The sequence below is a fragment of the Colias eurytheme genome, chromosome 12 (assembly GCF_061535395.1).
Source record: "Colias eurytheme isolate Ceu_HAF_F1 chromosome 12, ilColEury1 Martin Lab GWU primary, whole genome shotgun sequence".
NCBI classification, from domain to species: Eukaryota; Metazoa; Arthropoda; class Insecta; order Lepidoptera; family Pieridae; genus Colias; species Colias eurytheme.
Window position 1 is genome coordinate 2,289,155 of NC_142991.1, and position 18,502 is coordinate 2,307,656.

The 18,502-nt window shown below is 32.3% G+C and overlaps 1 protein-coding gene across 2 annotated transcripts in view; it reads right to left on the reverse strand.

The window, feature by feature from the left end:
• LOC149903829 (uncharacterized) overlaps positions 1-13,426 on the reverse strand; it is an 84,612-nt gene extending 71,186 nt beyond the window's left edge. For both annotated transcript variants that reach the window (XM_090107745.1, XM_090107744.1), the window contains exon 1: positions 13,200-13,426. The gene's annotated coding sequence lies outside the window, so the exon portion shown is untranslated. The remainder of the gene's footprint in view (positions 1-13,199) is intronic.
• Positions 13,427-18,502: the final 5,076 nt, after the last annotated feature.

An 18,502-nucleotide genomic window follows, 5' to 3' on the forward strand; every position in this document is an offset into this window, starting at 1 on the left:
CATCGAAGGGCTGATGAAAATGAAGAAGAAGATTGAAAATTAATCTTTTGCGCTTATCAGGTTGAATAAATGTTTTAGCTTCCATATCCTTGGAGGTAAATATAACCTAATAATAAAGAAAAAAAGAACGTTCAAATACCTGCGTTAATCACTGTGAAATGTTAACATATAAGAAAGTATGTTTTTATTGAAATCAGTGCAAAGGCATAAAAATAGGACGTTTCACACACAACAATACTGTATTGTAACCAAATATGTCGTTCTCTTTAGATACTTGTAAAATAAACAAAAACATTATAATGTGAAAATGTTTTTATAAAAGTTAAATTGAACTTGAAATATTATGATTATGATTTGTAGCGGCGCGCGCGGTGAATTCAAAATTGTTGATTTAATTATGTAATTAACTACATAAAAGAAAAGCCTATCTATATCAATGTAGTTGTTTTTTGCCTGAATATAAAATATGTTATGACGATCATGTATTTTATGTAATTGAGAGGATGACATGAAAAATCACTTAGAAGTGGTGTTTATTTTGATCTTACAGATAATTTAAATTTAGCACCATACACTAAAAAAATCGATTTCAATCATAAAATTATGAATATCATTACAATAGTTTTTACATTGTTATACCACAAAGAAGATAATTGGCTTATTCTTGTGTATTTTATGGCGTATTTACGAGATTTAACGTGTTATATATTTAGACGGGTTACGTAGTTGATCGTTAACAGCGGAATTCGGGAGTTAACGATCCGTTTAGATAGTTTCGTGATTTCTGAATATTTTGTAGATGCCTTCTGTGTTCCGTTGTGTGAAGTTTTTCCTTGTGAAATAAGTTTTTATCCCCGTTATAAGAAACTAGCTGTGCCCCGCGGTTTTATCCGCAGTGCTCCGCTCCTGTTGTATTAGTTTGATGATATATAGCCTATAGCCTTCCTCGGTAAATAGGCTATCTGACACCGAAAGAATTTTTCAAATCGGACCAGTAGTTCCTGAGATTAGAGCGTTCAAGCAGTTAGTTAGTTAGTTTGAATGCCTTTGCGAAAATATTGTAAATAGCCAGTCGCATTTGATGTTGATTGATATAATATCGTAATTTGTAGAGTGTTGTTTAGCGAGCTACTCTGTAAATATAATATCTACAATACCTACCACAGATTCCAGATTCATAGATTCCAACAATCAGCTTTACGTCTATAACAATACTGAGCCTTTCATAAAAAGCATACTTCTTCACAATTTTACTTCAAAAACATACTTTTTGATAGTTTATTAAACAATTTAATTGCTAACTTTTATTCTAACAATTTGTAAATCCATAAAGTTCCGGTATTCAAGAAATAAATACAAGTTACACCTACCGGCTACCACATGACAAACCAAGAAAGTGGAATATTTACGTAACAATATCTTGTTTTAGCGGTGATGTCATTGAGCGACCTTCCCAATATGGCGAATGCGTTGAGCGGTGAGCCTTATGTGGTCTGGTGTAATTATCTGATTGAATTGAGTTAAATATATTGTGTTAAACGTTTTTATATACTTAACTATATTAAATAACTGCTTATTATCGAGTGATAGTAAGGAAAAGCTTTCTTCAACCAATCAAATTAACCAATCAACTTAACACTTTTCCCAATTTTGGTTAAGGGTTATAATAAGAATCTAAGCTATGTAAGTAATTAAGTATGTTGTAAGTTCTATTGATTTATCAAAATACATAGAAGTAGGTACGTTAAGCGGTCACAGGTATGAAAACGACGTAATAGCACAGAATATATATAATAGTACTACGTAGAGACAAGCCAGAGATTAATGTTTAGGAACCTATGAAACTTAACGAAATTATAAGTACAAATTATTATTTTTTTTAAATGAAATGTTATTTATTTAGTCATTCTTGTATGATTATCATTTCAAAGGTAATTTATGTTTCAACGACGCGACGTTATATTTAACAGTATATTGAAGTGTTTGTTTTCCATTATTTTGCTTATGAATAAGTATTATGTAGATTCATTCGTATGCACTAATTAATTGTATAAAATTAAGATATGTGTGTAAACTGATGTAATAATTTGCTCAATGCATGTGCATTGAGTGTATCTAATGTTCTTTGTTTAGAATATTTGAAGTGAGAAGTAGGAACTTTATAAGAAAGGTAATATCAAATCTATTATTTTTTTAATTATAGGTATGTAGCTTTCGCAGTATACAATATATTACTTCTAATTTAATATTCTATCTATCTACATACTCTTTAATATTATACTAAAAGTTAACGAGTATGGTTCAAATTATTCAATTCAATTCCACAATTTAGCATTAGAGTATATTATAATTTACTAGCTTACCGCCCGCGGCTTCGCCCGCTTTGCCTAAAACCTAATAAATTATATACTAAAACCTTCCTCTTGAATCACTCTATCTATAAAAAAAACCGCATCAAAATCCGTTGGGTAGTTTTAAAGATTTAAGCATACAAAGGGACAAAGGGACAGAGAAAGCTACTTTGTTTTATACTATGTAGTGATAATGCCTACATAAGTCAGTAATCCCGAAAAGTTGTAAACTTTACAGTAGGTAACATCTTAATAATTATACATTTTAATAATAAAATACTCACACGTTATACAGCTATATTACACCGTGACGAAAATCAACAGAATAGATAAGATCTTACAACGAAATGCTTGTTAGAGTGATTTATTTTTCTTTTCCTGGGAACATGTACGTGATGTTAGCCACCTTATAGTTTTATAGAGCACAGATAATAATATATAATACTATACTAATAAAGTAGGAGAAAATGGCTTCCACTGTGAGAGAGAAATAAGATCGTGGTAGCCCATCTCTCTCTCTCTTTATTTGCGAAAATCAGTGCAGCAGGATTTGAGGTTTATTTTGAGCCAGCAATAGACAGGTAGCGTACAGTACATGGTACTTTTTCTATACGTTTACGCTTATTGGAAAATCTTTATATTCTCTACACTATTTACATTAATATATTTTTATAGAATGCGATGGTTTCATCGCGGACTATCCCCCGGGCCAAATCAAATACTTGAAACATACTTGACTTGAGCTATAGCTTATTCTGCTGAAAACCTATATTATTGACAACAAATCCGACCTGTACTTTTTGAGTAAATTCGGTAATACTTACTTACAGCTTTTCTCCATACTTACACACAAAACTTTCTCTTTATAATATTCGTAAAGATATATTATATTATGTCAGCTATATTTTTTATTTTATTTCTATCCCGGTTATTTTTTACCTTCTTTGCAAGCTAGGATGAGCGCCTAGACTATATTTCTGCACACAACCTTCACCTTTAACCGGCTTATTGTCATATAAACACGCGTGCTCAAATATTTTATTTAAGTACTTGAACTTAGCTTGACTCTGGTCAAGGATTATTAGGTTTTTAATTAACGAAACGTTTTAAATTTTTATTTGTTGTATATTAAAGCGAGTTCTACATCAATAATTATATTTTTAAATAAATAGTTCTAGACGTGTCAAATGTGAGTAATTAGTAGTGCATATTTTCATCATTTTTAAAAGTAACAAAACATCTAATGTAGGTACCTAGAGATAACATTTTGGCGGGGAAAAGGAATAATGAAATTATACCACGCCACAGAATATGTACACATATAATATTATTTTTCTAAAAGCCATGTAATGGTAATGGCTGAGGTCGTCTACTTTACGTTTGTAAAAAAAAAACTTTATAGGCAATAAAAAGATGTCCTTTGGGAGATAAATGATAATACGATGATAGCGTACAAAGAATATAAAACACTTGACATTTTTGGATGAAAAGATATGTTAAAAACTGGGTTAAGTTATGACACATAAACCTTTTAAACAAGGTTTTATCCGTGGCTTTAACGCAAGATTGTTATAAATATGTATAAAGCAGTAAATTTCACTAAAAGTTATCTTTATACCATGATAAATAACAGTTATTTAACTGTTACCGTACTTCGTTACCGTTTTATTGAGCTCGTAATTAGAAATGCAATAAATTTTCATCAATCGGAATATTAAAGTATTACAACGACAACCGTGGAACGAACGTTTTTGGCATCAGTTTTTTAGGGTTCCGTAGCCAAAATGGCAAAAACGGAACCCTTATAGTTTCGTCATGTCCGTCTGTCCGTCTGTCCGTCTGTCCGTCTGTCACAGCCGATTTACTCGGAAACTATAAGTACTACAGTGATGAAATTTGATGGGAATATGTGTTGTATGAACCGCTACAAAAATATGACACTAAATAGTAAAAAAAAGAATTGGGGGTGGGGCCCCCCATACATGTAACTGAGGGATGAAATTTTTTTTTTCGATGTACATACCCGTGTGGGGTATCAATGGAAAGGTCTTTTAAAATGATATAAAGTTTTCTAAAAAACATTTTTCTTAAAGTGAACGGTTTTTGAGATATCAGCTCTCAAAGTCGTAAAAAGTATGTCCCCCCCCCTCTATTTTTATAACTACGGGGTATAAAATTCTAAAAAAAATAGAGGTGATGCATGCTAATTAACTCTTTCAACGATTTTTGGTTTGATCAAAGTATCTCTTATAGTTTTTGAGATAGGTTGATTTAACTGTAATTTATTATATTTGCTGCTACGGAACCCTTTGTGCGCGAGCCCGACTCGCACTTGGCCGGTTTTATTTTATCGGGAACTAGCTTTCCGCCCGCGGCTTCGCCCGCTTTAACGAAAACCTAATAAATTATTTACCTTCCTCTTGAATCACTCTATCTTTTAAAAACCGCATCAAAATCCGTTGCGTAGTTTTAAAGATCTAAGCATAAGGGACAGAGAAAGCGACTTTGTTTTATACTTTGTAGTGATAATTTTTTTTTGTAGTAATAGTCTTGCTGGTACGAAAGTTTTCCTGCGTCTTGGAAAATGTGAATCAAAATAACCAAAGAAAAAAATAGAAAGATGTAGCTTTTAATTTGGATATTTAACATTTTAAAAATCTGCGCACTTTATGTGGTTTATTTTATTTATTTAGATTATTACATGGTGGCAACATTCAAATACAGTATGCTTCACAAACTGTTTGATTCAAATTCATTCAGCTCTACAACATCCAAGTATACTTCAATATACCCGATCTCTTCTCAATACCTCAAATTTGATCAATCGATAGCGGAAATCCATTTTCATTGAAACAATTCGAACAATTCACGAGTTAGTTATTTATTGGGTTTCAGACAATCTCAGGTCACAGCCACGAACGGAATTTATAACGCATTTAGCTGTACAAATAGTCGATGCATTGTTACTAGTGATTTATCTCTTTCATATTATATTTATTACTAATTTATTATACGATTGAGAAATGCGAAACGTATGCCTGATGAAATACATAATACCCTATATATAAGGCTAGGTTATTGATTTATAGTTATAATCGGTACATATATTATTTTAATACATTTTGATATTTATGTAAGTACCATGTATATGTACCATGGATAGGTAAAAACCTGGACCATGGCTGGAACGATTTTTGTTATATTGTTTCGATTGAAAAATTAGAAACGTAATTAATTGATATGTTGTTATTTTTATTATAAATCGAAGAACCTTTACTTTCAAATTGGACTTATCAGTGTAAATATTGAAAAACGACATCCTTTTCTTTAACACGCATTGTAATGACCAAAAACCGAATTTCCGCTTCTTTTTTAATACGATAGCGACACTAAAATTCAATAAAAGCCTATTAATATCTAGTATCCTCTCTGTTATCTGGACGGTAATAAAACTAAGTAAAATACGTGTAACTACAAGAGATAAGTGAGCTTCGTAAATTGTCTCTAACCACGCGATGATAGTAACACGGGCCTGAAATTCTCTAGTGGCTGCTAAAGTAGCGGATTTAGTGTTTAATTTAAAAATAATTTTTTTTTTATATTAACTTCAGCATTAAATATAAGAAAGAGCAGGAGGACGGGTGAAATTTATTGCTTTTTCTAGCTGCTTAAATTAGATTTGGAAAAAGGTTTAATCACAATCCTTACGTATGAATTTCAAACATACATTTTCATTAGTCATTATTGAACAGTGTTATTTCCAATTTTAGGGAGGGTACTGTTGGTAATAAACATATTTCTTTCTTTGGGTTTTAATGGACGGTAGAGACAGATAAAGACAACTAATTAGAGATAAATATGTACCAAAATATTGCAATAAATTTGTAATGTCCACTCAATATTTATTAACAACAAATGCGCTATTTTTATAGCCTCAAAGCGGACGCTCTAGTAGCGGATCTATTATCGATATTTACATACAAATCGCTTAAATTTCTGGGCCGATTGGAAATAAACGAAATGCAATGAATATTTTAATTATCTTCCCATTTATTGCGATATACTGTCAGACAGTTTAGACATGTGATAGTTTATTGTGAAATATGAATAAATTAAATAGTTCTCTTCGTATGTGTAAACTTTTATATAATCTATACTAATATTATAAAGCTGAAGAGTTTGTTTGTTTGAACGCGCTAATCTCAGGAACTACTGGTCCGATTTGAAAAATTATTTCGGTGTTAGATAGCCCATTCACCCAGGAAGACTATAGTCATACTAAAACCAACAGTAGCGAACGAACCACGTGGGTGAAACCGCGGAGCGCAGCTAGTTAGTTATATATTTGTATGTAAATGGTAGTTACTTATTTTTTGGATTGATCGATTTATTTTTTTATGTTTTACCACCTAGATACTGGGGTGATTTAATAAAAACAAAGTAGAAAGTGTGCGCGAGATTTCCAAAGAGTCATTTAGTTATCTATAAAGATAGGGTAATTCCGGGGTAGATGGCCATACAGGAGAGATGGCCTATCGAAATATTTCAGGGATTCGTTCACTAGGTGTCACTATTTAGCGCTTAGTTTGCTGCGTGTCATGTGAGAGGGCAAAGGTACGGCAAAAGATTATGCAAAAAACAAAGAAAAGGTAAGTAAATCCTTTGTTTTTTGATTCGAATAGCTTGAATATTTTTTAGATGTCAACTGTTTTTCACAAGTGTGGTGTTAGTTTCTTAAATTAATGGGTATATTTGTATTTGTTGTAAAGTATACGAACAGTGCTACGTTATAACCTCAAAATTATTTGTTTTATGTCATTATTTGTTTTAGTTTTTGATGTGGCCATCTCTCCCGGAATATAAGGACAGATGGCCAATTCTAGTCGGTATATGATGGCCATAGTGACATATAATATAAAAATAGTGTTTTGTACAAATAATTGATTTATCTTTATATTTGTTTTAGATGCCTAATAAATACAAGAGAAAGGCAGTGGCTGTAAGAGGTCGGAAGAATCGCTAAAAGCAGCTATTAATGCTGTAATGATAGCTCATTGGTACGCGCGGCAAGACTCCAGTACCAAATACCTATAAAAACAATAAAATGAAGAATAAAAATAAAAAGAGCGTGTGTGCCGAGCACACGTGTCACAAGTGAAACTTCTTTGGCAAGATTCAAAGATACCAAAATCGTCACCTTACTCTATGACGTGACGGTATTGACATGACGCGACCTTGAAATTTTATTCTCAACGCGCTTTAAGAAAATAATGTCAAGAAAGGACCAATGGGACCTACTTCATTTGGAGAAGAAAACGAGAATAAATTTGTTACGTCTATCAAAACAATGCAAGCTAAAGGCTTTGCTTCAACGATGGGTGACGTGAGATAAATAGCTTACGAATTAGCCGAATAGTTAAATTAGAAGTAAATGCATAATTTCAACTGCTTGAATGCGTCTTTATCCAAGACAATAGCCCGGTTTACACGCACGCTCTTTCGCGCGCGATTCGGCTTTCACGCGGGAAAGTGCGACCATTTAAACGATGACAGAGAGAACGAGATTGCGCGTCCATTCCGCACACACTCCAACGCGCCACGCTTTCCTTCGTTCAATCGCGCGCGATTGTCGTTTACACGCACAATCTTTCCTCTTTCCTCAAAGGCGCACGAATAATCGCGCGCGAAAGAATAAGAGCATAAAAAAACGTGACAAAACAATCCCTCGCGATTGCGCGCGCGTGCTTTTCCCCGTTCAATCCCGCGCACTCAATCACGCGGTAAAGAGTGTGCGTGTAAACCGGGCTATTGAGATGTTATGAATCTGGACTACAGCTAAACAGTCGTCCGGGACACGTGCTTTTTGAAAAAGGTTCTAAAGCGGTCTCCACATTGACGTCAACTGAAAAGGGGGAGACAATACCTAACTAAAATAAAAAACCGGCCAAGTGCGAGTCGGGCTCGCGCACAAAGGGTTCCGTAGCAGCAAATATAATAAATTACAGTTAAATCAACCTATCTCAAAAACTATAAGAGATACTTTGATCAAACCAAAAATCGTTGAAAGAGTTAATTAGCATGCATCACCTCTATTTTTTTTAGAATTTTATACCCCGTAGTTATAAAAATAGAGGGGGGGGGACATACTTTTTACGACTTTGAGAGCTGATATCTCAAAAACCGTTCACTTTAAGAAAAATGTTTTTTAGAAAACTTTATATCATTTTAAAAGACCTTTCCATTGATACCCCACACGGGTATGTACATCGAAAAAAAAAATTTCATCCCTCAGTTACATGTATGGGGGGCCCCACCCCCAATTCTTTTTTTTACTATTTAGTGTCATATTTTTGTAGCGGTTCATACAACACATATTCCCATCAAATTTCATCACTGTAGTACTTATAGTTTCCGAGTAAATCGGCTGTGACAGACGGACAGACGGACAGACGGACAGACGGACATGACGAAACTATAAGGGTTCCGTTTTTGCCATTTTGGCTACGGAACCCTAAAAAGCGCGTCGAAGAAGATAAAAGAAGACTTAAAACTATAAAATGGGGCAAAAAGTAATCGTAAGCCTATAATTGAGTTATGGCCATCTTACCTCTAGTGCCATGGCCATCACGCCCGGACACCTCGGGAGAGATGGCCAATTGTAATTTTTAAAAAACTTAAATTAATAAGGTGATCTTATTAGAATTTATTACTTTTATGTTTAGAATATCATAGTTGAATCTTTAAAGTTTAATAAATAATAAATACAATCACAAAAACAAAAGTATTTCATTTCTGATAGAGCTTAGAAAAAACTATGGCCAACTACCCCGGACTTACCCTAAGTTATAAATGTTATAATGTTACATAAAATATGAAATTTATAATAATTTATATCTCACTTTCACATATATTCAATTTATACCATACCACTGCGTTTCACAAATCGCATAAGCATAAACATATAATATAGGTATTATCATCTATTTCTTCGACTCTCTATAATTTCCAAATATACACGTTTTTCCCGTGCTTGTTGTAATAAGTTAAGTTACACAATAGGTACAAAATAACATAAAGCTTTTAGGTCCTTATTGGTTTGCTACAAATACAAATAAATGAGATAATAAAACCGTCAAGTGCGAGTCGGACTGGCGACACACACACAGAAATAGGTAAGCAAAAGAGGAACTGCAAAAAAATATCACCCATCTAATTTGTGATTACTACCCCGTGCCTACTGCTTAACCTTCATTTTTTTTTTAATTTGATAACAGCATTTCATCATCTCTGAAAATTTTAACACAGACACGACAGACAGACAGACGGACAGCGAAGCCTCAGTAGGTCACGTTTTTTACCCTTGGCTTCGAAACTCAAAAATAAAAACTAACTATAAAACCATGTATAACATAATGATAAATGTACCATTAAAATTTTAAATTACAAAATGAACATGTCCAAAATCCGCAATGATTCACACATTTCGTCAGTGCATCGGTTTCACAACAAACTGAAGGCACATTAATGAATTACCAGCAAGCTGTTGATTGACATTATCTCGAGGTCGGCCACTGATGTTTGTGGAACATTTAGATTAATATTGTATTAAGTAACTTTGTAACACACCTATTTTTTAAACTAAATAGATAGTAAAAGTCACGTGACGAGTTGGTAGAAAATTTTTTCGTGTTTTAATATCGAACGCTGTGTGAAACCGTAACCTAATAAAAAAAAATGTGTGCGTGTTCTATTGTACACACGTAAGAAGTGAAACTTCTTTATGACCTTATTTTTTCAAAAAAATAATTTACTTTATGCAACTTTACAGAAATACGTCAATCACGCGTGGTAGGGATAAAAACAAGATGGCGCGTAACGAAAAAATGTTACACCAAATTTTTTTCCAACCCCGATAAAGAAGTTTCACTTCAAAAATCTTATCATATTTTATTAAAACCTGGCGTTTTCTTTCATAATGAATATTGCTGCTCCGCTCCTATTTATTTGAGCCATAACGTTCGATGTCGAACTCCCTTCCTCGATAAATAGACTATCCAAAGCAAAAAAGTTTAATCATAAAAGCAGGTACTTAGTCATGAGATTTGTTTTCTTCTTTTTATGTAAAAAGCAGGTAAATGAGCGAGTTACTCTATGTTAAAAGATAAACGTCCGCGTCGCCCATTTGCACCCGTAATACCAGTGGTAAGTAACATTTAACCAACCTTCAAGAAAGGTTAAGTAGGTAAGCTCTTTTTTATTTCTTAGATTAGCTCATTCAATATTTTACTAAGTACCTATACATTGTGTTGACTATATACACAGCTATACCTAGATATGTTGTTATAACGTATAAGCATCAAGTTTATGAGAAGCGGTATGTCAACACTTAACATACATAATAATTTCGTAAGATGATCTCATCTCCAAATATGGAAATGGTTATAGAAGTGACCGTAAGCTTGTTTTATTTATGTCTGCCAAATGTTTTATAATATGTATGTTTAGTAGGAGCCCTTTTTTCGGCTAATATTTAGAGATTGGTTTAAAATTGAGGTACTACCAATATAAGGGCGTTGATTGAGAGAGAAATTAAAGACTTTTGAACTTGCTTTTAAAAAGAGCCCTAGATTATTTTATTGCAAAATGTTTTAAAGTTTTTTATGAGCAATTATCAAAATATAATATAATGGATACTAGGCCGTATATTCAAATTGTGTGTGAAACAGATTTATTTCAGACCTATTCCAGAGTAAGACTTTACAGGAAAGTAGGTATATTTAATATTTATTATGTGCTATGCCGAAGCGAAATGTTTTTGTGTGTTTGTCTCTAGATCGCTCTGAACTGATCGTAATATAAATTCACTTGGCAAGGGATAGTCGATCATTATAATCAGACATTTAATTATTTGTGTAGTTAATACACACTAAAACAACTATTAAATTCGTATGTTTCGGTAATATCCTATCAATAGTAATTAATTTACACGAATGTCTGCAAGGAAGTCCGAACGGAAAGGGTTAACACATTACACAATCTAGCACAAAAAATATAATAACATTAATTAAAATACGATATTGGATTTATTCATAATATACCTACTTCAATTATATAATAATCAAAACATGAAGAAACAGTGATGCTTTCCGTATAGTAGACTGTAATTCGATTAAGGAAATTAGGAAGAAACAAATTTATTTCATTTTTACCGGAAGTAAATTCGAGGCTTTCTTTCTAAAGACTCAAATTTGCGATCCATTGCACGTATCGTGATGGAACATTCTACAGACATTCGACTCGTGTTAAAACTATATATGCAGTAGTATAATCTATACTAATATTATAAAGCTGAAGAGTTTGTTTGTTTGAACGCGCTAATCTCGGGAACTACTGGTCCGATTAGAAAAATTCTTTCGCTGTTAGATAGCCCATTTATCGAGGAAGGTTATAGGCTATGTATCATCACGCTACGACCAACAGGAGTGGAGCCACGGGGGTGAAACCGCGCGGAGCAGCTAGTATAATATATAAAGGGATAATTATTATTATTTATTATTATAAGATAGAAATATCGACCTTAATATTCGAATTAATTTATTATTCAAAGTTAGTTTAAACATCAATTAAGCAAGAAAGAACATAAAAAAATAATTGTATTCGTGTCATATTTTTGACTTAAATCTTCACAAACAATACAATTTATAACAGCAGATGTTTGGTCACAGATGGCCACCGACCACCGACCCGTGACCGTACGGTAACACCGTCAAAGGTACTACTGTACGTACGCCACAGTTATAATACTGCGAACTTTGATTAACTGTGGATATCGCTAAAGCTTTTGGACTGCAGTTGTTTAGCTTTTTAATTGTGTGTAGCTCTATCTAGGCGAAAAATGAATAATTGCAGTTTTAGTATGTACTTACTAGGTACGTTATAAATTTAATAATATTATTTAAAATATCTTTACAGCTGTTGTGAAGAAATACAGTGGTACAGTGCAATCATGTTTTAAATTTCAGAGGTTTTCGCTTCGACTCCCAGAAGTTAAAAACTTAACACGAGAGGGGGATAAGAGGGTAACAGGGATCCATGGCCCATGGTATTTTATTTATTATTTTTTTTCATTTAATTCATACTTTTATGTGCTCTATATGCGTCACTGGGCGTTATGAATCGAAAAAAATATCCATTTACTGGTGAAAGAGACTTCAAAAAATTTAATAACTTTGATTATAGTTAAACCCATGAACTATAAACATAACATTTTGTCAAAATATTTTTGAAGAAATTTTCACTTCCTATTTAAAAATTTTAACATAAAAATGGATGAGCTTTAAACTTTTATAGAGTTTCAAAAGTTCTTATAAAAAACTTATGATTATCTTATAATAATACGTGGTGTGTTCTTAGATATATGTAGGTATAGCTAGCGTAATTACTTGCACCATACAATAATTATTGTTAAGGCATTATTGTCAGATTACATCATCGATCGGTTAAAGTTCCCATGTATGTACATTACAATTTGTTGCAAATTACTAAAGAATATTGATTAATCTATAATATCTCAATTATATGAAAAGCATCATTTATCTTTTTGGTATATGCTTAGCAAAACAGATTTCTCGTATTTATCATTAATCGATTTGTTATACTTAATACAAAAAAAAAGAAATCGCAAAATGAATGAATCCCAGCAAAAAAAAGTACAAAGTTCTCAAATTATTTCCGCATAAGTAAACTCAATTACGAAATTTGTCGATATATTTTTTGTTCTAAACGTGATACTGTTTTTCTATACAATCTGTATTTATACAATTACACGAAAGTCGAAAACTGCCTTACCTCGATATTTCACGCGTTTATTTTGACAGCTGTTGTAATGTCAACATATAAACTTGTGCCTCTGCGTCTGTATAAAATTAAAAACAAAACTGAACACACTGAAACTGTCACACACACTTGAATTTCGTATTCGATTTTGAAATCGATTTTCAACTGGATTCGTTATTCGGATGCGTTGTTACACTGCGCACGCGTTCGAAATCGCGCGCCACACTGATTCAATGCCGGCCTTTTTCGTGGCGTGGTGGGAGCTAAGGCTGTATGTGTTGTAGAGCTTTATGAAAACCGGCCATTGTTCGAACTGTCGGGGTATTTTCTTTATGATCTTGAAATTTCTTAACGTCCTTACAATGTTATGTTCGTTGTAGAGTTTAAGACTTAAGTGTGATACATAATGATACTTTCAAATTATGTTAGTAGGTACAGTTTACAAACTCTACATTTATTCTGTCATCTCTACATTTTTACAATTTTAGGTATAACTAGCGGTCCGCCCCGGCTTCGCCCATGGTACATATTTCGCAATAAAAGGTGGTTCTTTCTCAGGGTCTAAAGATTATCTGTGCCAAATTTCATCAAAATCGGTCCAGTAGTTTATGCGTGAAAACCATACATACACACATACAAACCTTTCCTCTTTATAATATTAGTATAGAATATAGATAATAATATGTTACAGGGATATAATATATTTATATAAGTCTTGCAGAAAAGGAAGAACGATATAACCTTAAATATTGATATAACCTTGACCTGGTATACCAAATTTGGTGACCAAGGCTTCAGGAAAGTATTGGTATTATAAACAGACAACTGTATGCAAATATTAGTTTAAATTGACGTGGGAGTTTTTCAAAGCTACGCCAGAAACTGTATAGAGCTTAAGTTGGTTTATAGTTATGTTTTGGTTTGTATTTTACATAATAATATGTTTTTTGTATTATTTGCAGTGTAATGTATGATGTTTTTGGTATTATTTGCAGTGTGATGTATTTTCTCTTAAGTGTGAGAAGCTGTTTGAATACTTGGGCAGTATTTGTTATTATAATATAAGAGTTATAACATTCAAAAAGCTGAGATTTTTTTCCTTAAAATCTATCAATGTGGAATAAGGAAATAAGTTAAAGCTTTACGGGACAATTAGATGTTTGTGCAGTAAAACCGAGCTTTTTCCAGTTGCATACACATTAATTGCAATTTATGTAAAAATTATGTTACCACCTTGCCCCTTGGTATAGTGGCTAACGTTTGAGTAAAGAACCGTTAGGTTCTGGTCTCTGGACGAGATTCCCGATGTGAAATAACGATTAAAAAATATAATATGTATAGGTACTATCTCGACTAGAAAATCGGTCATTTAAGTAGGTACCTAATATAATATAATGTTTTTTCTAGGGAGAGCTCTACTTGACACTACACAGTGACTTCACTTTTATTATAATTACTATTGCACGCCTCATAAGCGAAGCGTTGAGGTGGGTACTACTGTCACTTCGCGCAAAACATCTGATTTTTCAAACTTAAAATGTCTTTATGTATCATACATTGCACTTGTAAGATAATACATACACACACATATTAAGAAAAAACACTATTTTTAACATTCATGATATTTTTGATGTCATTTTTCTTATTTAAACTAGTTAAAAAACAGTTTAAAAAAGTTCTGTCTTGGACGTCCGTGTGTCTGTATGTGCGGATCCTTTTTCTTGTTAACACGATAGCGACCGAAATACTTTACTAATCGAGTCTTTTTTTTTCTCTTACGCTTGAGTATGCTCAGGAATAGAACCCTTTCATTTTTCAGGGTCTGGTTCGATGTGGTTTAATTGTTATTAAATAAACAAAAATAATAATTAATAAATAATTATAAAAAAAATGAGGCGTGCACTTTTGGATTTTCCAAATTATTTTTTATTATTGCCGCGCTAGTCCAGTAAGCCTAATAGAATCACCCTTGATATATTAGAATACACTATAAATTATGTATACCAATGAAACACCATAAAATTAATTTATAAAATGTACTGAGTGGTTGGATCATCGCGCGTCGAAATGACAAAATGACATAATAAACAACAGTCAGTCTCAAGAAAACAATGATTCATTATTGCCACAAAAACCTTCTATAAACATATACATAGGTACATATAAAATTTGTAATAAGGCAAAAAGCTCTGTAGTCAAACTGCAAAGCTCACGTGAGCTCACGTCACGTACCTATTCTGGTACGAAATAGGCTGTTTCGTTCCAGAAAAGGTCAATCACCTTCCTAATTTTACATACACAACCCATGTAGTATTAGAATCGGATTATATTACCCTGTTCAAAAATGCATCGATACCACCAAAGTCTTTAACTGAGTTTTTATGAGATAAGTCAAAAATATTTCTAATATTTAATTTAATGGAAAAGGGAATAATCATACGAAATTTTAAAAAAATTGCATTGTTAAACATGCCATTTAACATCCCCGTCGAATATCCTTTGTACGACAAATTAGAATACAGGATCTCATAATAAAACGTATACTTTATGAAAATAAATATCATATTAATGTCAAGTTGTAAAAAACGCCTACTTAAAAAATAAAAACACCCGTCTCTTGAAATTTTATACCAGTTTTCCAGCGTACAAAGGGGTGGAATAATATTAGTCGCTTATCCGAACTAATTTTATAAAGGGGAAAGATTAGTTCATTTTTGTTTGTTTGTAACGATTTAACTCAAGAAGTCAACTGGCTAATTTCAAAATTTTAAATACCACCAACTGAAAGTTAAGCCATAAATTATTTCCCTTTTTAGTAGAAGTGACATAGGCTATGTTATACGCAATAGTAAGATTTGCATATTGCTGAAAAAAAGAAATAAAAAATCATAAACAAATTTAAAATTGCATAAACATAATATGAAGACATGACATACAAGAATTTAAACGCCTGTTGTTACTGTATGATACGTGTGCTATCATTATAACTATGACATATATTGCAGGCGTAAAAATTTTCCAACATCTACTAGCTAGTTGTTTGTCCGAAACGGGTTGACCTAGGATAGATATATAAAATAAAATATGTCTACTGTCTAGGTTACTCGGTAAATATTTTTCTGACAAAATATTTTTTGATTGGTCTGCTAGATTTTATGTACCTAAATGAAAACAAACAATAAAATCATTCCTCTGATAATTAATATTGGTAATAAATATTGCTTAGAAATAATTATAGACACTAACCTAACATAGAATCTGATCTAGAGATGAGAAAAAAAATAACACTATTAAATATTCCATAATCCTCTCCATATATCCTCTCTTCTTCTTTAACCGACTTCAAAAAAAGGCGGAGGTTCTCAATTCAGCCCGTAATATATATATATTTTTTTTCGTTCTTTAATTGAATTTTGTAATTATTGTAATTGTAATTATTACAAGGTATGTTTTCTCGTTTAACGTCATTCACCATTAGATTAATAATAATAAATCAATTATTTATAATGAAGAAATTATTAACCTCCAATAACCTGCGTTTACTGACAAAATAGTTTTTACTCAGTTTTTCATCCATAAGATCTCAGAATATCTCAGAATTTTAATTAAGTTTAAACTATGGACTTGGTTTTGTGCTTTAATAATAATAATTGTTTTATACTTGTACTTTTATAAGATCTCAGAATATGGTGGAGAAAATTATCACTACCATATATCTATATCTCACTATGGAAAGTCTGCAAACGATATCAACATCATTCAACTTCAAATGAAAATAAACCACCTGAAACAAAGACACATTTTTGTATGTATTTTCAATCTATAGATATTATACAATTAAAGAAAATCGCTTAGTAACAGTAGTTATAATTCAGCAACGCCTGAAATAGATGATTTTTGGTTTGTTGATTTTGTCTCTACATGGAGTAGATAAAATATAATTTACTAGCTGTGCCACGCGGTTTTACCCGCATTGCTCCGCTTCTGTTGGTGTTAACGTGACGATAAATAGCCTATAAGCCTTTCACGATAAATGGGCTATCTAACACCGAAAGTATTTTTCAAATCGGACCAGTAAGTAGGTAGTCCCTGAGATTAGCGCGTTCAAACAAATAAACAAACTCTTTAGCTTTGTAACATTGTATTATTTCGCTCTTGATGGGACTATATTAATAGTTAAGATTTTTTAAATGAAGCACAAGATTTACTCGTGTCACGTCCAGTTTTTAACTAATTCAGAAGCGTATGTATTCATATTCAAGCTGTAGGCATTTTTTATGTCAATCAAGTTTTTTATAACATTAAAATGAGTATTTACTATAAATTTTATAGTAAATACTCATTTTAATGTATTAATAATTAGCTTTTAAAGCTACGACAGGTTTTGTAACATCATCTTCAATATATTGTTATATCTGACGATAATCTAATTTAACCGGTCTTAGTTTTAATTTAAACGTAAATAAAAGTGGAACTAGTGAACTTGTGTGGTCTATCTAGTTTATATAAAAACTGAGGCCAAAAACAAACATTAATAACTAGCTGTGCCCCGCGGTTTTACCCGAACTAATACCGAAATAATTTTTCAAATCGGACCAGTAGTTCCTGGGATAAGCGCGTTCAAACAAACAAACTTGAACTTTATAATATTAAAGTATAGTTACAGTACTCCAAAATTAATAATGCGCATGCAGAATTTCGCTAATTATCGTATTTCCAGAAACACCCGAATCACACCGAATCATTGAATCGTAAGTGCCCTAAACAATGCACTTGTATCTTGCGCCTTGTTCGAAAGAAATAGGAGTCAATTCATACACAATCGAAAACAATTCGGGCGGTAGGTGACGGTAGCCTGTCAGTCAAAAAATTCAAAAATCCGTCAGTCGTCTGAATATTTTGGTAGTGACCGCACGTATTATCTCTGTGTGGAATGATATAGAGCTGCTGTTACATACCCTTCTTAGTTTTGTTTCAAAGATGAATTTTCCGATAAAATGATTATTTACACAGGTAGGAGATAGCAGTGGGGAAAGTGAAAATTAATAAGAGCATTATGAACGTTCTGATCATTCCACGATATCAGAAATAGAGATAATCCCTGTTTCTGTAAATCCTTTGGACTGAGATTTTAATGATTAGATTTCTAAAATTTAAATGTAAACCAGTATTTGAAAATCATTTTTTTAAATATTAACTTTGTCTTATTTTAACCTTGCATACATCCGTCATCCAACATTACGCCAGCTTCAGTAAGACACTTTAATAGTTCTAAACTTCTAAGTATAGAATTTTCCAAGTAAATCAATACAACA